The 22,749-nt window shown below is 42.5% G+C and overlaps 1 protein-coding gene across 2 annotated transcripts in view; it reads right to left on the bottom strand.

Moving 5' to 3' along the window:
- TAF3 (TATA-box binding protein associated factor 3) overlaps positions 1-22,749 on the bottom strand; it is a 140,103-nt gene that overhangs the window by 34,840 nt on the left and 82,514 nt on the right. The gene's annotated exons all lie outside the window — the stretch shown is intronic.

Genomic DNA, 22,749 nt, shown 5'->3' with positions numbered 1-22,749 from the left:
CACGCACACAGACGCACATGTACACACACATGCACATGTACACGCACACACACGTACATGTATGCACACGCACATATACGTACACAAAGGCACATGTACACACGTACGTACACACACGCACAGATATGCACACGCACACACGGACACACACACACACCTCTAAAAATCAAGAGATGGGTTATTGTATGACTACTATCCTTAGAAATGACAGAAAAGAATACTTTGTAAAAGATGCTTCATAACAAATTCTAATTCTTGGAGCCTGGGAAGTGCAAACCTCCAACCTGGACGCACTTGATACGCTGTTTAGGTCCTGGACTCCGCTGGCGTGAGCACAGCCGCTTTGAAAGCACCCCGGTGGCGTTAGAAAGACGGCGTTTGGGCAGGTGTTTCAGCGCCACAGGGCAACAGGCATGAGGCAATCTCACCTCTCTCAGGCTATTTTCTGACCTCTCCAAAGGGGCGGCCTTGCTCGCCCTGCCCACCTGACCGAGCTGCGGCGGGCGCACATTATTTCCTCCTGCACATGTCATCTACGCATCTAGCACGCGTAATGCATGATGATAAAGGCTGAGAGAGCTACTGGAGTAAGTCAGAAATAAACCACGACCTGCAGGAGCGTACAGTTCAGCAGGAGACATGGTGTATGCGGACAGTACACAGAGGTGATTAGTAATATACCGTAAGGGAAAGTGCCACCACCATTCAGAGGAGAAGCAGACTACTTCAAGGTCAAAGATCTGGGGAAGACTTGACTACTTAGGCAGCATTTTGGATAACTGGCGACTGGGAATGGTGAAGTACAGGATGAAGGAACAGATGACACAGAGATAGACTGGTACACACAGGAAGTTGTGTAAGAACCAGGGAATAATTTGTCTGGAAAGTAGGGTGCAAGGTGGGAAATAGGAGAACGTAAGTTTAGCAAGCTTACATCCAGGTCCTAGAAGTTTTGAATTCCAGAAAAATGAACATGGTCTTTATTCTCCTGGTAGTTTACATCTTGTAAAGATTTTTAGACACAGGAGACAAATGACTGGGGTGTATGTTAGCAGAATTATTCTGGTGGGAACATATATGATGGATGGGAGGTAATGGATCCTAATGGAGAGGTGACAGGTTAGGGGTCATGAAATGATGTAGGGAAGTGACAAGAAGGGTCTGAACTAGAAAAGCAGCAACGGGTTAGAGGTAGATGATATTTTGAAGACAGAATGAGCAGAATCTGATAAATGACTAGGTATAAGAGTGGAAGAAGGATTCAAACACAGGTTTAAGGCTTTGCTCTCTGGTGAGTGAGACATGCAGTCATTAACATAATAGGAAGTAAAGAAATGGAGAAGGAAGATAATTATTAATTAGCTCAATCTTTGAAATACACTAAAGTTCAGAAAACTTTGCTGTTAGAGAAATCTTTGCTGAGATAAATGAAGTCACAATAACGGACAGGCCCAGCAAGGGAGCCATCAGGGTAGTCAGAGTTAGATACTCTAAAGATAAAGAGAAGGGAGGCACTAGAGAAACACGTGAGAGATCAGGAGACGTCAAAGAGATCAAGGGAGGAAGAGTTTTCAAGGGGGGGACTTGGGAACGACGTCAAACACGTACGAGGTCGGCGAGAACCAAGGCTCACGGTGGAAGTCGCTCCACAGGAGCACTAAGGGGGGAGGAGGGGATGAACGCCGCAATGGACGTGAAATCACTTTGTAAGTTACAGAGCACAAGACAACTGGGGGCGCAGTTATTGCTACCGTTACTTGAGAACAGTGCTGCCGTCCAACCGGTCACCCAAGTGAGAAACGTCACTCCCGGCTGCTGCCGTACTTCCCCCTCTTTCTCCAGATCCAAACTGTGAATGGTTTCCTGTTCTACTTCCTTTCATGTGTTCTCCCCATTGCTACTGTTAGTTCACCTCCTCAGCGCCGGGTTTCTACACAGTGTGTTTTGGACTGTGCTACTTTGCCAAGGTGCAATTCTATCAAACCGGAACTGGCAAGACGACTACCGCATAGGCGTTTGAACTGGAGGAAGTGTGACATGCTGGACGATGGAAAATCAGACTGCTTTCCTGCAAATACCTTAGAAAACACATTGGATCATTTAGAATCTGGAGCGCAAGTACCTCAGAAAAATATTTTAAAAATTAACGGTGGTTACTTGCATTTATGTGAGAAAAATTTAACATAAAGCTTGATTCAAAGCGGGCCTCCTCCAAGAATATACAATGGAAAAAAGACAGCCTCTTCAATAAGTGGTGCTGGGAAAATTGGACAGCAATATGTAAAAGAATGAAATTAGAACACTTCCTAACACCATACACAAAAATAAACTCCAAATGGATTAAAGACCTACATGTAAGGCCAGACACTATAAAACTCCTAGAGGAAAAGACAGGCAGAACACTCTAGGACATACATCAAAGCAAGATCATTTTTGACCCACCTCCAAAGGGGACCTAATGGAACTTAAAAGCTTTTGCACAGCGAAAGAAACGATAAACAAGACAAGAAGACAACCCTCAGAATGGGAGAAAATACTTGCCAATGAAGCAACGGACAAAGGATGAGTCTCCAAAATATGTAAGCAGCTCATGCAGCTTCATACCAAAAAAGCAAATAACCCAATCCACAAATGGGCGGAAGACTTAAATAGACATTTCTCCAAAGAAGATAAGCAGATGGCCAACAAACACATGAAAAGATGCTCAACATCACTAATCATTAGAGAAATGCAAGTCAAAGCCACAATGAGGTATCACCTCATACTGGTCAGAATGGCCATCACCAAAACATCTAGAAACAATAAATGTTGGAGAGGGTGTGGAGAAAAGGGAACTCTCCTGCACTGTTGGTGGGAATGTAAGTTGGTACAGACACTATGGAAAACAGTTTGGAGGTTCCTTAAAAAACTAAAAATGGAACTACCATATGACCCAGCAATCCCACTCCTGGGCATATACCCAGAGAAAACCATAATCCCAAAAGAAACATGTACCATAATGTTCATTGCAGCACTATTTACAACAGCCAGGACATGGAAGCAACCTAAATGCCCATCAACAGATGAATGGATAAAGAAGATGTGGCACATATATACAATGGAATATTACTCAGCCATAAAAAGCAATGAAATGGTGTTATTTGTAATGAAGTGGATAGACCTAGAGACTGTCATACAGAGTGAAGTAAACCAGAAAGAGAAAAACAAATACCGTGTGCTAACTCATATATATGGAATCTGAAGAAATGGTACTGATGAACCCAGTGACAGGGCAAGAGTGGAGATAAAGATGTAGAGAATGGACTTGAGGACATGGGGCTGGGGCGGGGGGTTGAAGGGGAAGCTGGGACGAAGTGAGAGAGTAGCATAGACATATTTACACTACCAACTGTAAAATAGATAGCTAGTGGGAAGTTGCTGTATAACAAAAGGAGATCAACTAGATGATGGGTGATGCCTTAGAGGGCCAGGACAGGGAGCGGGGAAGGGAGACGCGGGAGGGAGGGGATATGGGGATATATGTATAAATACAGCTGATTGACTTTGGTGTACCTCAAAAACTGGTACAAGAGTGTAAAGCAAATATATTCCAATAAAGAGCTTAAAAAAACAAAACAAAGCAGGCATCCTCAAACTAGGAGGGATTACTCCATCTCTGTTATTTTATTTTTATTGTTTATTTTCATTTTTTATTTCAAGTCCCTGCTGTTAACTTGTATGCATCTAGAAGCTTTATGTGGTATAGAGGAATATAAATGAATTATAAAAATAAACTAGTAGAAGAGCTGATTTTAGGAATACTTAAAAATACAAATGTTTATTTTTAATTTACAATTATTTTATGCTTCAAGATCTTATAAGAAAGCTTCAACTGCAGCTTCAAAATTAATCAAAATAAAAAGGGAGTTCTGCTGGAAGAGAAAGCCTTAAGCTTTAATAAGAACAGGAAAACTGTGAAAATATTTAGGACAATTTTCTGAATTAGAAATTATCTGATACGTAGCAGAACATGTTTAAGTGATGTGTATGTAAGGCCTAAAGCATAATAATGAAGGAACACCTGTGAGACAGTCACCCAACTTCAGGAAGAGAACACTGGCAACATCTCGAAACTCCCCTGGGTTCCTTTCTCACTCACCCTCTGCTCTTTCCACTCCCACCTTGTCCCCAGGTGACCACCCTTCTTTTTACATCTGTCCTTCCCTGGTTTCCTGTACTGTGTACCACATCTGCACAGAGACTTGGTGTTGAACTTTCTATACGTGCTATCACACTACAGTGTTCCTCAGCTTCCCCCCACAATGGCATGTATCTGAGCATCACCTATGTCCATGCAGGTAGCTGTCGTGCATTTCTTTTCACTGCTGTAAAAATGTACCACGCTTATGAATCCACTCTCCTGGTATTAAAGTTTTCCATGTGAGTGAATATATTTCATTTTTAAAATATTACAAAATGCAAACAAATGAATACCACTGATCTAGCTTATGCTTGCTCAAACACAGACTTAATTGGTGATTTTGCATAATGAGTGTCTGGCTTTCTATCACATGAGTTATTTTAATTCTGTGTTGTGAGAATTTGGAAAAAGATAAATATGTGATGGCTGCCGACTGCCTTATTCTTTGCTGTCACCCAAAGCCCCACCTGAAGGTTAACTTCAGTGTGGCCGCAGGTGAACAGCAATGAGGTAGTCCTTTTGTGTAGCCAGTATGATTCAGCAAAAATCTGTAAAACATCCTAAAAGTGCTTTTCAGCATGTTCCTATACTTATCCATGAAAACAGCTTTACTATAAAACAGCATATAACGTGGTTAACAGAAGTCTTCTATTACAAGATACTAGATCTTTTGACATGCTGTTACATAAAGGCGTAAAAAAAAGTATAAAAAAATTTTTGAGTCATAAGCTCTTTCTAATTTAACACAAATACAGACACAAGAATAAAAAGTGTGCTCCGAAGTCAACAGAGTGATACTATGATGTGAGAAGTATTTTAAAGTTTCTTTTTATTTCCAGAGAACCGAGAACTCATTTTCCAAGTTTAAATATGTTTAAACTGGAGGGAAGGACTCTTCCATACCCATGTAACAAACAAATACTGGGGAAAAAACTAGTTCAAGGAAAACTACTGTGACGTTTAAAACAAGTTCCTCAGCTTCTCAGTGCTTCAGTTGCTTGATCCAGAAAATGGGGACACCCCTAGCATTGGTTACCTTGTGAGGACAGTGAAAATTAACTGCTAATTAGAGTGGGATGAGTATTCAAACTACTAAATAATAACACTGATCAGTAGCATATACATTGTAAAGTTGATTTTAGAATTCGTTCTGAGATGATTAGGAAAAAAAAACAAAAAACCAGCTCCCCTCACTATAATCTCTCTAAAACCACATACTAACAGTGCAAGTCCGGAGTTAGCATCTGCAGGTCAAGAGGACAATCACCTCAACCACCTGCCGCCATCCTGCAATGAAAGGGGTCTGGAGCAGCTGGGGTGACTTTGTAAGGATAACAGGTATTTTAGCCCAGGAAGCTCATTCTGCAGAAGTGCTGCAGTCATGCTGCCAAACGTCTAGCAAAGAAGTGTTTACAAAACCGGTGTTTTCTTTCCTGCTTGTGTTAAAATCTGGCTAAAGGTAACAGTGAGAATACTTTTTGATTTGATTATTCTCTGTGTGAAAACTTATTCTAAACGATATTTGTTATAACTGCTTACTCACACTGTCATTCATCAAAGACCACCATAAATTATGATGTAACTCCTACACTTGCAGGAGAAAAAGGCACTAACAGTAAGAAAAAAGACACGAAGAACCACATTCAAACCAGTGTACGAATCCCTACTGGTTTTTTTTTTAACGTTAAGTTACTGGTAAAGATCCACGTCTACTACCAAGAACCTTATTCTTCATATAAATTCACTAAAATGTGAATGCTATAATTCAATCTAAGGAAAAACCCCACATGTTAAGAAGCGAGTTTTCATTCTGTCAAATGTTTTCCGTATATAATAACGCTTTCTCCTTTGTCAAAAAGGGGAAGCGACTGGAAAATAACAGGAATGATTTGGCACAAATTTATCACCACAGTCAGAGATACAATTTAAGACATTTAATTGGGAGCAGAATTTCTTATCACAATGTGTAGAAAAAGAGGGGGAAAGAGATAATCTCGAAGGTATCTTTTCATTTAAACAATCAGTGATTTCAAGTCATTTGATTGTAAAAATTTTTTTAACTTTTTAATTTGAAACAATCTCACACTTATAGAAAACTTGTTAAGTACTACAAACTGCTCATAAATATCTTTCACCCAGATTCACCAAATTAACATTTTCGTCCACGTGTTAATGCAGAACAATCGTCAAATTCTTTTAATGACATGAAAGAAAACAAATGGATCCTTATTAATGTCCATCTTTTAAAACTTCAAAATATTGAGAGGCGTGGGGGGAGACACCACAAACTCCACCCCAGGTTTCCTTCATTAATGACACAGATAAACAACCCGCACTCCCTACATTTCCCGGAGGCGCAACCAACAAAAAGCACGTTTCTTCACCAAACTTCTCGAACAAAACCAGAACAAGGCAACACGGGCCGAAAACACCAAAAAAGGATTTTTAGGGGTTAGTTCTACGCTATATAAAAATTGACTTGGAATAAAATATCTTAAAAAAATCTTTTTAACTAGAATAATAAATGCCTTTAAAGAGACACTACAATCTAAGAAGCTCACAGACACTGTTTGCATAGGCATGAAAGCTTTTTATCTCTACCTACACGGACACACATGATCTCAAGCAGCAAATATACTTGTACTTGTGAATTTTATAAGGACAATAAAATGCTATCTGCATATATTTCATCAAAAATTAAACGTGTTCAAAACTAGATTTCTTGTAATTTTTTTGGAAATACACATGCAGAAATTAATTTCTAGCAACGATGACACAAACTTTCCTACTGTCCTTTACGCACATTGATGTTTTTATAACACATATGAAAGGATTCACTTAAAATGCACATTTCTCAGAAATCACTTTTCTATACTAGGTATATTTATTACAACCAGGTCCTTGAAGTGACTCAGTACTACTTACATTCAGTCATTCACTCCATACTCATCATTCATTCATTCGTTTGTTCACCTACCAAGCACCTTGGGAGCACCAGTGCAGGGAGCTCCATGTCAGATCCCAGGGACATGCAGTCAAACAAGACATGACTTCCTACCCTGAAGAATCAACCACATCTTGTGGCCATCAGTTCAACGGCTGTGGCAGGGTACATATGTACGTACATCCAGGATACAGGGTACATACAAGGTACAAACATAGCCACATCCAGGGATGTGAGGACAGAAATCCTAAGGTCAACTAGAGAGGAAATTGGATGGAAACTACATCTGGGGTCTGCTGCCAGAGCCACAATTCGACTTAGCACAGCCCATCTACTCTCTCAGACCTAAGTTTTCCCATCTGCAAAATATAAGTATTGGGGGTAGGGGGGAGGGATAAATTGGGAGACTGGGACTGACATATACACACTGCTATATAGAAAATAAATAACTAATAAGAATCTGCTGTATAGCACAGGGAACTCTACTCAGTACTCTGCAATATAAAGAAAAAAGAGTGGATATATGTATATGTGTAACAGAATCACTGTGCTGTACCCCTGAAACACAACATTGTAAATCAATTATATGCCAATAAAAATTTTAAAAAATTAAAAAAAGTAAAAAAAAAAATATATATATGTAAGTACTGACATCAGACTCCTGCTTTGAAGAACTCAAGGTCTCTAATATTAGGGCCATCTCCACATGCAGGGGGATGATCTAAAGGGAAGGACAGAGCTCCTTCTGCCCCTAAATATCTCACAGACCACATGCCACAAGTGTGTGGCATTCCGACCACTTGGTTTATGTCTTGGATAAGGGCTGTATCGTTAAAATGCTGCTGCCAAAATATTTTTAAGACTGTAAAGCTGACAAATGAATGATTCCACCCTACTTTTTGAGGTAAGGAGACTCTGAGTAAATGGAAGTTCAGTGAACTAATGGGACGGGATGCTGAGGATGGAGAGGGTCTGGAGCCCAGGGTGCTGCCAGGAGGGGCGGGCTCCGGTGGGCTGCTGTGGGAGGGGGTGGGCCTGGGGCAGTTGGAGGATGACAGGCAGACACTGGACACCCGGGGAAAAGCAGGAAGAGCAGCAACATTAAACCAACCCCTTCCAACATTTCCTCTCTTAGTACCAAATGAGGCCAAAAATGTTTTTCGAATCCCATCCACATCCCCTCATACAGAATTTAAAAAATTGTCCTGTCTATAATGTGACTGAAATTAGACCCTTAAAACACAACTCAATGTGTATAAGTGGGTAGGTATTTTTAAAATAGACCTATTTACTTAAAAAAGATGAAATTACTGGCAGAGAAGACAATTAGGCAATGGCAATTCATACAGTACGACCAATGAATAACACAATAAATTAATAGCAGAGTGAAGCTGATGTGTTATAAATACCCGTATGCATGCCGCCCTGCAGGAAGGCGCTATTTCACTAACATTCTGCACGAGAAAAAACTAAAATGCTACATAAGCAAGCCAACCTGAAATGACACCTAGTATTATAAATGGGCTAATCTATATGTTAATACCGTTGTATCACATAACTGCAGCAAGGCTGAGATAACAGTGTGACTTTGGGGTTTCTATGGCTACCTCCCGGGCTGGCGGGCCTGCAGGGGCAGGCTGGTGACACCACGCGAGCGCTCCGAGTGCTGCTTTTTGGTTATTTACGATATGATTTATGATAACGACACCATCTCCTATTTTCTCTCCTCCTCAGATACAATAAATTGCTATCGTTAATCACCCTTCTTGGTTCCACTATGATTACAATAGCATAATAGGGCCTGGCTATGGTAATATTGTGAATTTTTTTTTTTTAAAGAAATAAATACAAGGAGATCTCTTCAGACAACGTCAGTATCTCTAATGTTTTAATCATCTTCCTTTAAGTCTTTCAGAATAAATTCTATTACAACGAAGATCCCATATCCAGGATGTAAGCCCTTCGTGCAAATCAGATCCATGGTCGGGCCCCGCGAGTTCACAGATTGCTACCGCCGTGACGTTCTCAAACTCAGCACAGCAGTGAGGCTGCACAGAGCATGCGGGTTCTTTCCCAAGACACACAAGGGCAGGTGCTTCGCTCCTGTACAGGTGAGACTAAACTGACTGCTGTTTTCTCCTCCCCAGAACTAGATAAACCAGGCAAATTAGCCACTCGCCTGTCAGAAGGCAAAACAGCAGAGAAAGAACAGAAACTTTGTCATCATGCAGACACGTGTGACTGCTTTTGCCAATTCCTGGCTATGTGGTTGCTCAGTCTTCCTGAACTTCACTTTCCTTTCATACCCATTCGGGTTAACATCTAGTACTACCTCCTTGGCTTTCAAGTAACAGTAAGAGGAATTCTTTCCACCAGATCTCGGCAAGAGGGGGAGCCTACTTGATTTGGGTGGCCATGTAACTTGCTTTGGCTGATGGGTCAGAGCTGGCAAATGGGACACGGGCAGAGGACTGAAAACCACTTGCAGACTGGGGCCTGCCCTCCTGTTGCTCTTGGGAAACCTGCAACCACCCACCCCGTGAATGAGGCGGGTTAACCTCCCGGGTGATAGGAAATGTGTGGCTCAGGCCCCAGTCACACTGTCAGACGTATGAGTGAGGCCGCTGACAACCAGCTGATGGCAAATGTCCGGCCGAGCGCAGCCAAGCCCAGCAGAAGAACTGCAGCACTGAGCCAGCCCCAGACGCCAGCTCCCAGGGCCAAGAGCTGGTAACCAGTTGCTGTTTTACGCTGCTAATCTTTGGGGCGGCTTGTTACACAGCAACATGTTAGCCATGGGCTCACATGTACACGTACAATGGATTCGTGTCACGCGTGGTGATTATGTTCTATGAAGGGACTGGGAATGCTAAGTTAGTGAAAACTGAACCTCTGCTCCCAGAGGAAAGACATGGTTAGGTTCCTAGGAGGCTCTGGTCACCACATGTTCGTCAGTAGATCAATACATAATCTTGTTTCGCGTGTGTTTCTGTTTAAAGATGTCTCATTTCACACAGACTATATCCTGCTGATTCATTCACAGTGGACTCACAGGCAACAGCACTGCAACCCCACCCGCACAGAGCTGACCTGTCCCTTCCGCAGGCCCATCACAGCCCTCTCGCACTGGGGAACCCGCCGGCCAGTGTCATGCTTGGGGGCCACTTTAGATAGCAGAGTCACCAACAAAGAGCAAAAAATGCAAAAAGCATGGCACCAAACAGATTGAAAATACACCTGTCGACAGTCTGAGCTGAATTAAGAAGGTAGAGTGTCACTTTGTGTGGACTCAGGTAAAAACAGGCACAACTCAAACGTCCTGCCCCCCTCACCTGCCCGTGAGTGACCGTGGAAGCACCGTGTGTGCTGATCTGTGGGTTACAGATACATTCTAGCCAGCAGGCGACATCACAGATACAGAATCTGCACATAATGAGGGTCCGATACATGTAATTTGATGGACACAAACCCATCAACATCAAATATTTTTATGAAAAACTGATTTAAAAGATTTTACTTGAAAAGTAATCCCAGTCCTCAGAAGGTATTTAATAAGAAGATTAAAAGTGCCTTATGAACTGTAACACTGTGCCTATACCTGGCAAGACATTTTCCCAAATCCAAACTGGGACGTATTTTAGTTTAAATTCAAAGAACCAGCTATGTGCAGAACATTCAGCTCAGGCCACGTGATCGTTCTTTGAATTCCTGGAACAGACCGAGTTCCGTCCTGTCTCAGGGTCTTTATACCCACATGCTCTGCTCTGACAGGAACACTCCTCCCTTTGTTACTTCCATGTTTGTCTCTCACCCTTTAAGTCTTAAGCTTAAGCACTTCTCAAAGAAGTATCCCCTGGTCATTCCTTATCTCCAAAATAAGGAGTTACAATATGTAACTGCTTGATTGTTAGTGCATTTTAAAAATCTCTTTCCCCAACTAAGCTTCTCTAAGACAGGAACCATGTTTGCCTTTGGCTGCGAAGCAGTGATCACTGGCTAATAATCAATATTTCCTTCAGCAGTGTTAACTATTAGAAAAATAAGGAAAACTACTTTACCATATTTTTCTGATTCTAAGCTGTCAAAATATGAAAAAGTGTGTATTTCTGAATTGCTACTTTTAGAATAATCAGTGGCATCTTCTTGTCTCTGGTGGATGAGGGACAGCGACAGAGCAGTCACTGCCTGCCTGTGGCTGAACTTGACCATCATTCCTGGTAGCACGCCTCGGCACCACTGTTTCAGTCAACAGACCATTTAAAGATTTGAAGAAGAAATATTCTTCAGTTCTATGCAGTTAAAAACAAATGCCTGTGTGATAAGAAACAATCGTTTCATAGCTTAATTGGCAGAGTGGTTTTTCCCCTAGTGGTTACAGAAAAGAATGGTGCTGCTTACTTATTTTTTTAAAATATGTCATTATTGGAGTATAATTGCTTCATAATGTTGTGCTAGTTTCTGCTGTACAACAAAGTGTCTCAGCCATATGTATACATATATCCCCATATCCCTTCCCTCTTGAGCCTCCCTCCCACCCCCCCACCCCCCCATCTCACCCCTCTAGGTCATCACAAAGCACCAAGCTGATCTCCCTGTGCTCTGCAGCAACTTCCCACTAGCTATTTTACCTTTGGTAGTGTATGTGTATGTCAATGCTACTCTCTCACCATGTCCCAGTTTCCCCTCCCTCCCCCAGGTCCTTTAGTCCATTCTCTATATCTGCATCTTTATTCTTGCCCTGTCACTGGGTTCATCAGTACCATTTTTCTAGATTCCATATATATGCGTGAGCATTATGGTATTTGTTTTTCTCTTTCTGGCTTACTTCACTCTATATGACAGTCTCTAGGTCCATCCACCTCACTGCAAATAACTCAATTTCATTCCTTTTTATGGCTGAGTAATATTCCATTGTATATATGTGCCACATCTTCTTTATCCATTCATATGCCGATGGACATTTAGATTGCTTCCATGTCCTGGCTATTGTAAATAGTGTTGCAATGAACATTGTGATGCATGTATCTTTTTCAATTATGGTTTTCTCAGGGTATACGCCCAGTAGTGGGATTACTGGGTCATGTGGTAGCTCTATTCTTACTTTTTTAAGGAATCTCCATACTGTTTTCCCTAATGGCCGTAATCAATTTACATTCCCACCAACAGTGCAGGAGGGTTCCCTTTTCTCCACACCCTCTCCAGCATTTATTGTCCCTAGATGTTTTGATGACGGCCATTCTGACTGGTGTGAGGTGATACCCCATTGTAGCTTTGACTTGCATTTCTCTAATGATTAGTGATGTTGAGCATCTTTTCATGTGTTTGTTGGCCATCTGCATGTCTTCTTTGGAGAAATGTCTATTTAGGTCTTCCGCCCATTTTTGGATTGGGTTATTTTTTGATATTGAGCTGCATACTTTGGATATTAATCCTTTGTCGGTTGCTTCATTTGCAAATATTTTCTCCCATTCTGAGGGTTGTCTTCTTGTCTTGTTTATGGTTTCCTTTGCTATGCAAAAACTTTTTAAGTTTCATTAGGCCCCATTTGTTTATTTTTGCTTTTATTTCCATTACTCTAGGAGGTGGGTCAAAAAGGATCTTGCTGTCATTTATGTCCTAGAGTGTTCTGCCTATGTTTTCCTCCAAGAGTTTTATAGTGTCTGGCCTCACATTTAGGTCTTTAATCCATTTGGAGTTTAGTTTTGTGTATGGAATTAGGGAGGGTTCTAATTTAGAATGGTATTTCTTATGACTGATGGTGTCTTAGGATCAGTGAAATATGATAGTCCTTCCAAATCAGTATTAAATGCTTACTATGTTCCTTACTATATAATACAGAGAAATTTTTTTGGTTATTAAAGCATCATTAAAGTGGACAGACCTGAAATCCGAGGGTCCATGAAGACCCACGAGAACTTGCAAGCTGCGACTCGGAATGGCTCGGGTGAATGGTAGCTTGGCTGTCGCCCAGGGCTCTCGATCTTCCTCTCCTTCTGGACGTCTCCCCATCAACTAGATAGTGCGTACAGGCCTTTCTATGAGACTGACTCGCCCCGTGACCTCTGGGCTGGGGACAGTGTTCAGGAGCAGGCTCTATTCCAAACCACAATTTATCACTAAGGCAGCGTTTCATCACCGCGTAAACGGCGATGGACCGGAAGACGACCCCGCTTCATAGAAGAACCAACCCTTCCCCGTTCCTTCGTGACGATGAGCACGAGATTCTTTAGTTGCAGACACACAAAATAACGCCAGCCCTGCCACTTCCCGGGGTTCTCATGCGCAGTCAGCACGAGCTCGATGTGAAATGCCATCGTCCTCCAGGCGGCCAACGCCACCCCCCCCACCAAGAGGAGCTGCTCCCACATGTGCTCTTCCTCCAACTGCACATGTGTAATCCTAGAGATTTTAGCAAAATAATTTAAAAAGAAAGTTTGGTATAACTCCACGACGGCTGTTATCAAAGCAAGATTAGAAAGAAGACCACATCTGGGATGACTCTAGTTTGAAACGGTAAGAGAAACATTAGTTTAGTGCCAAACGATAAAGTTGATCGGGGGGAAGAAATTCAGTATTTAAGCTTCTGATTTTTATGTGTCTATCCCTGTCTCACTCTATTAACTCCAAAGGGCCATGTATTTAGGAGACAGCCTGTAAGATCTGCCCTTGGCCTCTCCAACTTCGGTGACTCAAAATAAACAAACAAAAACCACCCTAAGGATCCACCCACATACAAGCCACAAAATAAGCAAGTCACAGCGGCATAAAAATTACTAGAAAAATGCTATGAAGTTACAATCAACTCTTTCCTGCCATGGATAAGGAATAGGGGGAGGAGTACAGAGGTTAATCAACCTGTGAGTAATAGAAAGTTACCACACACATGGATTAACAACTCTTAAAAATCAAAATAAAAAAGTACTGTATTTAACACGAAAGCGACTTGGAACTTCATTTAAATTTTCTTTGATAAAAGATAAAAGGTGTGCCAGGAAGTCCCAAACCTCAGGGATGAATGTCGCTACAATATTGCACCTGTGTGTCTCTGCAAAGAAATAGTTTCGACTAAGAAAAGGCTAAATGTGACTGCTGTCTCTCCTGTCAGGACCATGGGATGGATGAGGCTGGCACCAACTCTAACTCCAAATGCTAAACCAGAGCCTTTCCTGTTTGAGGGCCTCCGATGGCATCCCATCCCGACACGATTAGAGTAAAATCCCACCCTCGATGTGGCCTATCTGGTCTCACATCATTTCCCCCTGCCCTTACTCTCCACTCCTCTTCTCAAACCACACTGGCCTCTCGGTGTTCCTCAAACTTGCCAAGCTGACTCCCTGGAATGTTCCTCCTCTAGGTCTTCTCACAGCTTCTCTTCCCAGTTTATTCACATCTCCAATGTCACCTCGGCAGGGAGCTCTGCTGTGATGGCCAGCCCCCTGCAGCCTGCCTGCACCCGTCACTCCCATGCCTGCTTCCTCTCCACTGCACTCAGTATTATCTAACATCGCCTTAGTTATCTGCTTAGCTATTTTATGTCTCACCCACTAAAATGTAAGCTTTCCACAGGCAGGAACTGTATCTTCTGGACTATATTCCCAGCGTCTAAAACAGTAGCTAACTCAGAGGAGGCCCTTAATGTTTGCTAAGGAAAAGCTCTTTTAATGACGATGCTATCCAGCCCATGGTAGAGCTGAGGCCACGGGTTTAAGAAAGGCCACTGGGGAAACACACAGAGCAAGAAGAGCAGAAAACTGACATTGTGAGACACAGCAAAGTGTAAAGTAGTGGCCGAAGGAGAATGGGATGGAATAGCTAATTAGTCAGAAGAAAACCAGAGGAGAAAATATAAGCAAGTATAAGAAGTTTTAACAAGTAGGGAGTATTCAATTGTGCCAAAGATCAGGAAAGCATCAACTATACCAAAACAAAAGCATAATTATGACCCATGGTAAGAGCTATGAAATAAGTAAACAGGATAAAGTAATAGAAAATAACAACCAGGGAGGTAGTGTGAGATACAATGCCGCCTTCTAGACAGAATGGAGACACTATGTAAACATTCATTAATTAAACAGAGATGTGAATAATTAGAGCAGATAGTCAGAAACAGGCCAGGGGAACAGCAGTCCGGGCACAGGGAACAGCACAGGGAGCAGCTGTGTTTTCGTGCCGGGGGCGCCACAGGAAGCCTGTGTGGGGATAGGAGTCAGGGAGGGGAAGACAGAACGGGATGGGCTGGAGAGGCGGACAGGGCTTTACTGAAAGGCTGATGGGAAGTCAGTGATAGTTTTAAAATAGTTTGATTTGTTTTGAAAAAGATTACTCCAGCAGCTGTGTAACGAATACTAGTCAGGTTACTGGTGACCTGAGTAAACAGCTTTAGTAGTGGTGGAGGCAGAAGCTGGAGGCCGGTAGAGTAAGGAGAGTATCAGGAAGTAAAGACTGCCTCATCCATCCATTCATCCATCCACCCATCCACCCACCCACCCATCCATCCATCCATCCATCCATGCAGCAAATATTCATTACAATCCACATAGGACAGGCCATACAGATTCAGTAAAGAAAAGACAAGGTTTCCCTTCTCATGGACTTTACATGCTGGTAGGGCGGAAGGCAACAGATAAATATAAATGATAATTCATGGTGATTCAGTACTAGGAATATGATAAAACAGGATCACGTGTCTAGGGAGGGAAAGGGCTATTTTAGACAGAATGTTCACTGAGGAAGTGACATTTCGGCTGAGACCAGGTTCGTGAGAAAGCTACAGGCATGGAATGATCTGGACAAGCATCTCAGGGAAGAGAGGGCCAGGGCGAGGCTGTGTGTGGGCCCAGGAGGAAAGCAGCTGTCTGGGGGCGAAGCGTGGGGAGGAGTGTGGCGGGCAGGAGCGCGACAGCCTCGGCCAGAATGTTTCTGAGCTCAACGGGAAGTGTGATGAGAAGAGCGGAAAAGATGGGGGGAGGCAGGAAAGACAGCTACGGAGAGGTCTCAAAATGCTGACTCTGCAGACGGAGGAACAAGGCCAACTCCTAGGTAAGGCAAACACGAGAACCAGGAAGTAACAGTTCTTCACTCAGGGGGAAGAAGAGTCAAAGCACTGGTCGGGTTTAACACAACCACAGCAATAGGAAATCAACTATTATGTGAAGTGACACACATATAAAAAGCCACTGAGCACGCGTGTCAGCACTGCTCTCCCACCTTACACAGTGAGGCAAGCCGACATGTGCAGAGGCCCAACGCGCTTAAAGAAAGTGGGTTGAGAAAGGACATCTGTCTTAGGGATACTACCTTATTCTACTTTGCACAGTCGGCTACCATAAAAATAAAGTAAAAAACTACAACTCCCTTTAAGTTGACTGATGCTATGTTTTCCGGTGCACAGACTTCTGGGTACAGAGTACCCATACTTTGAACCAAACCTTTATTCTAATGCAGGATTGTCCCCGGGCTCGAAATGACCTTGACAAAATTCTGGAAAAAATATCTCAAGACCTGGGGCTCTAAAGCTATTTTAGAATTAGCTCTGAATAATTGTCCCACAATATGAGTTTCTTGATTAATTGCTTAAGATAAGGTCTCCTTTTCGTTGCTGGCCTCCAGTGGCTCCACTAGTTCCCACAATCACTTCTGTCTCATTCTTCTAAACCCTGGAAGGCTAAGAGAAAAATCAGAGATACACCAATCCCATTACTTGAGGATTAGCTAAGAGATAACCCTTTGTATTCCATTACTGACCATTATTTGAGTAATTATTCAATAACTACCGTACGTTTGAAAGATGCACTAATTGTTTGAGGCTCACTCCTGCTTTGCACCAGACAAGTTGTGAATGTCATGCGCTTTAATGCCGCAAATCTACATTTGGGTCACATGAGAAGAATGGCTAGTAACTTTCACTGCACTTCATTTTTCTTGGATTTCTTTTCCTACCTGAAAAGTAAAAGCTGAAACAAGAATAATTAGTCTGTTGAAGGTCTTACTGACTAACTAGAAAATTAGGACTCTATTTTTGACCAGATTTATGTCTTGCAAGAGTCAGATTTCTGCATAATTTAGACAGAAAATTGGCAGGGGATGGCTGTTCCATCTAATTTCAGCAAAATTAGTATTCAGCCACCTGAGTTTCTGGCAGTATTCCAGTGTGTTTATCCAAAGCAATAAGTAGACAGAAAACAAAAGAAAATTAACAATCATGCATAAATAAGTTAGTTTCTGTCTTTACCTCTCTTCTCTTTCTCTCACACACCAACATCAAAAAAAAAAAAAAAAAAGAAAAAAAAAGTGAATAATTTAAAAAGCATATTTCATGAATGGATTCATAGTTTTGTGTTCTCCCCTTAATATCAATTACAGACAAAACAAGAAAACCCACCCCATTTTCAAAGTACAAAGAACCCTAGGACAGTCAGCGGCCTCAAACAGAGTCTACAAAGGGGGGGCGGTGTTTTCTTTTTTCATTGCTTATCCTCCAAATAAAGCAAATCCGTTACCTCAATTCTTGACGCCCCTTGCTAACAGATAGAAATGAGAGCGATGGCGATTCCCAATTCACTACAAATGACTTGGGAATGCATCCTAAAGAAAGCTGAAAACCGAAAGAGCTCATTTTTGCTTACCTTTAGCTCCTTCTAGAACTCTAGCTGGTACCAGAAAAACAAAAAAAAACCAAGGGGCACAAACCGTGCATTTAATATTTACTGCGCACCTACCATCTGCAAGCTTTGAGCTCAGAGAAAACTGGAAAGCACTTATTCTTCGTGGCCACATTAAGCATGAGTCTGGCAGTGTCCAAGTCTGGTGGCTCGCAGACACCCCCAGCAGCTAGCAGGGCATTGGCAGGGATGCTGAAGATTGCAGTAAGGTTTGGAAGCCACGTGGAAAAGGTCAGCAAAAGGGGGGCTTCTGTTCAGCAGTGTTTCTTGTGCACATACTATGTGCTGGGAACCAGGAGCTAAGGACCCAAATAAGTAAAAGACCCTCAAAATGCTCACCTCTGGGAAAGTTACAGATTGAGAAACACATGTGTCACTTAAAATGAGGTAGTCTGCCTTAATAAGAAATAAGCAGAGGGAATTCCCTGGCGGTCCAGTGGTTAAGACTCCGCACTTTCACTGCTAATGGCCCAGGTTCGATCCCTGGCTAGGGAACTAAGATCCCATAAGCCACATGCGGCACAGCCAAAAAAAGAAAAAAAGAAAAAAAAGCAGAGTGCTAAGGCTCTCAGAAACAAACAGTAAGAGCAGCACCAGCCAATAGAAATAAAATGTGAGCCACACAATGGGATTACAGTCCGAGAGACATGACAGGCACCAGGTTCAACAAATCTCTGTTGAATTAAAATGGGTCACACTTTCCCAGGATGTGCAAAGTGTAATTATGTTTTTTTCCAGATGAACGTGAGAATTGCTTGTCTTTTCTGAGACTTCACTAGATTGTGAAGTGCGGGTGCACTGGTCAGAAATATGCTCTGTAGGAAGGAGACATTAACTTGGAATGCTATATCTGCTACTTCATTCATTCCTGGGTAAATAAAATGTGGCATGTCCACACAATGAAATATTATTCAGCAACAAAAAGGAATGAAGTTCTGATATTTCCTACACGGTGGATGAGCCTTGAACATTATGCTAAGTGAAAGAAGACAGTCACAAAAAGGTCACATATTATGACCCCATTTATATGAAATGTCCAACAGGCAAATCCAGAGACAGAAAGCAGATTAGCAGTTGCCTGCGACTGGCAGGAGTTGGGGGGAAATGGGGAGTGACTGTTAATGGGAATGGGATTTACTGGAGGGCGGGGAATGTGAAAATGTTCTAAAATTGATTGCAGTGACGGTTGCACAACTTTATGAATATATTAAAAACCAGTGAATTGTGTACACTTGAAATGGGTGAATAACATCTCAATAAAGCTATTATGTTACAACAATCATTCACTTTACAACTCTGTGAATGCCCACTGCATGCCTGGCACTCCTCCTGGCACTGGGAAAGCGTTCCTGCCTTCCCCGGGCTAGAAAGTAAAAAACACAAATATATGTGCTATTTTTTTTTTAAAAGGCAGGATAAAGGGACGGAGTGATGAGGTGTGCTGCTGTAAACAGGGAAGGGGTGACAGGGTGTTTTCATCCATGTACGGCACAGACCATGTCTGTGTGTCGGGCACCTGTATTCAGGTGTTTTAATAACTAGATAGTGATGCAGAATGGGAATCCAGACACTCTGTGCACACAAAATTCTCCGAGAGTGTATCCTTCAGAATAAGACCAAACATGGTGAACTAAAGATAACTGCTTTAAAAAGTCTCTCTCTTCCTGTCATTTTATCACTCAATACTTTGGATTATAAATGTTTTAAAAATCATTACCATATGGACTTTATACTCTGAATACTGCTTTGGATAAATAGTAGAGTAAGAAATTCAGCAGAGAGAGAGAGAGAGAAGAAAAGTAGTCCACCAATTTTCAGCTGACTTTCCTGCCTTTTACTCCGTATTTATTTTCTCCTCCTTCAAGCCACCTGCTTCACAGGCAGGCTCACAGGCAGGGAAGCATGTTTTCTGTATTTCTAGGCAGGCAATAAATGTTAAGTCATCAGTGAGGCCTTATTTGCTGGGTAAGTGATACCTTCAAGATGGTTCATTTAGACACTCTACAAGGGACAGGAAGTGGCAACCTCTGTGTGTGACAATATAATTTCTCATTTAAGACTTTTCATTCTGGGACTCTTTTTCGGTCTTTCTTTCGCTCCTTTTTTTTGAGGGAGGACATTTGAATTCTCTCCACCTTCATTATCATACATTCTGTCTAATCAACACTTTATTTGGATGTTTCTTATATACGTTCCTTCCAGTTTTTCTCCCCTCTAGGAAGTCTCTAGGCTCCAGAGGTGACCTTGAACCACAAAGCAGACCGGAGGGAGGAGGCCTGCTTTGGGCCCCAGCTGCGAGGCTGCTGTGGGTGAGCCCGTTCGGAGAACAACGAGAAGACCTGGGCGCGGGCCCTGCCTCTACCACCTCCCGCTCGCACTCCCGCTCTCTCCATCTCTCCGAAGGCATGAGAGAGCTACCAGGAAGCCTGCGTCGAGGAGCACCATCCCGAAGAACCAAGAGGTGAGCCTGACATGTGTGAGCCTGCTTTTTTTATTTTATTTTTTTGGCTCCAAGCACCTGCAAAAGCTGTGGCCCTGAGCCTGAGTGCAGCGCTCAGCAGGCCTGGGGGCAAAAAGGAAGGACGAGACCCGACTTACACATGGTCTCCGCAGAATCCCAAGAGCTGCCGGGTAGAGAACAGACTTTGGAGGCACAAACAGGCACAGAGAGAAGCTGGGAGGCAACTGCAATGGCCCGGGGGAGAGGTGACGGGCCTGAACCAGGCGGTGGAGACCGTGACAGGTGGTCAAATGCCTGCTAAGGTGACCCAAGGCCTAGAAGTGTCTTTTGACGGGGGCAGTGGACAGGAGGGGGTGCATACTGTTTTTAAGCATTTTTAGTTAGCTGCCAGGATTTAAGAATCGAGAAATGCCAGAAAGAAAAAAAAAAAACCTAAAAATCTAAATGTTCTGCCTTTATGAAAACATCAGAAGATCTAGAATTCTACAGCCACATTCCTATGAGGTGATACCCACGGGGCGGGGAGGGGAGCACTTCACTGTCACCATGGCCCCCGGCTCCTCTCGGGATTTGTGCCTGCAACCCCCACTGGAAAGTGTGAAACAGACCTACCCCAGGATCTTCTCAGTCGGCAATGACCTAAGATTTGGTTAGATTCCCTGAAGTTTTCTCCGGAGCCTGGTTTAACTGAAGAAAGGCAAAGCTTATGGTTTTATAGGCGCATCAAGAACACCTTACGGTACAGCTACCTACCTGAAGCAGTACCATACAAATACGTAAATACATTTAAAAATGTTTCTGGCTGGGAAAAAAGGATTCTAATTTTCAGCTGAAAAAAAAATCCCTGAACTACCAGAGATGATTCTTATAAATATGCCAATGAATCTAATTAAAGCAAATGGATCAAAAATATATTTGATAACACTGTTTACCGTAAGTATCTCTTCAGATAAGTGACATTTACAGACTCATTCCACACGGGAAGCCCTGCTAAGAACTATAAAAGGCAATTTCCGTATTGCCACGGGTGTCTGAGACGGACTCCTTTTTTCTGACTCTCACAGAGAGATTTCTTCCAAATCAGAATTATGAGTTATAAGAACATAACTAATAGAACATTGTAGAACTTAATAAAAATGTCAACCTGTCACCTTCTGAAATATAACTGAAGAGGAGCCATACGACACACCCCATTTGTGAAGAAACTGACCTCAGAACAAATATTCCTGACTCCTTGAAGCTGCACTCAATTTGACACTTTTGGGGGAAATGACAAGAAGTAACATAGTAATGACAATAGTAAATGGACCTATTAAAAACAAAAAAAAAGGTTTTAATGTTAAATGATTTAATTAAAGAAAGTAGGAACACAGTATCAGATCCAACATATACTGGTGTCTTTCTTCATTGCTTACAAATAGGGTCAGTGCTTCTCTATTACAAAACAGCCAAGATTTTTAAAGCTCAGCTATTATAACCTTTTACTTTCGCTCAACCTTGCTGCCCAACTGAGGTTAATTATTCTTTTATCTATTCGTGATTCCTTGAGAACTTACTGTTTTCTAGACCAAATGGAAACTGTCAGTGGCAAAAGGGAGTCAGTCTAGCAGGAAAGACACACAAGAAAATCAGAGTTCAGGGAGGCAAGGGTACTATCAAAACAGAGAAGAGGGGTTCTCAGTCCTCCGTCAAACTGCTCTGAAGAAGAAACGTTTACCTGATTATTCCACTCCGCCACGTGTTTACTCGCACACTCTGGCCTATGGAAGTGCTCTAGCCATCCGTCCGAAATGCTCTCCTCCTGGCATTTGGCAACCTCATCCCCTCACTTAATGACAGCTGCCACTGTGTGTGTCCCCCCCCCAGTTTTACTGAAATGTAACTGACGGAAGTGCTGTACGGCGGTCAGGTGTGCCGCACGGCACTCTGACACGCGCGTCATGGAATGATTACCACGATAAGCTGAGTGAACACCCATCCTCTCATAGGCAGAATTTAGAAAATAGAAAAAAAACTTTCCTTGTGATGAGAACTCTCAGGATTTACTCTCTTAACAACTTCCAGGCATAGCATGCAGCAGTCTTAATTCTGCTTATCGTGTTGCACACTACGTCCCTAGCACTGATTTCTCTTACAGCCGGGAGTTTTGGCCACCTTCTTCCACTTCCCCCCTCACCCCACGTCCTGCCTCTAAGAACCACAAATCTGATCTCCTTCTCTACGAGTTCGTTTATTTTTGAAGTGTAGCTGACCTACAACACTATGTCAGTGCCTGTTACACAACACAGCGATTCGATATTTCTGTATATTTCAAAGTCATTACCACAATAAGACTAGTTACGACAGCTATCGCTTTAACGTTGTTGATTCCCAAATTTTTATCTTCACTTCTTTCCTCCTCTCTTGCCTCAGTTTCATTTTCTTTGATTTCCTACTAGGAATTTTGACGTGACTATTTCACTATCATTTCAAATACAACAGGCCATAAGGTGACCTCACTGTT

Source organism: Hippopotamus amphibius, chromosome 4 (genome assembly GCF_030028045.1).
Source record: "Hippopotamus amphibius kiboko isolate mHipAmp2 chromosome 4, mHipAmp2.hap2, whole genome shotgun sequence".
NCBI lineage: Eukaryota > Metazoa > Chordata > Mammalia > Artiodactyla > Hippopotamidae > Hippopotamus > Hippopotamus amphibius.
This window is presented reverse-complemented; position numbering and strand designations above follow the sequence as displayed.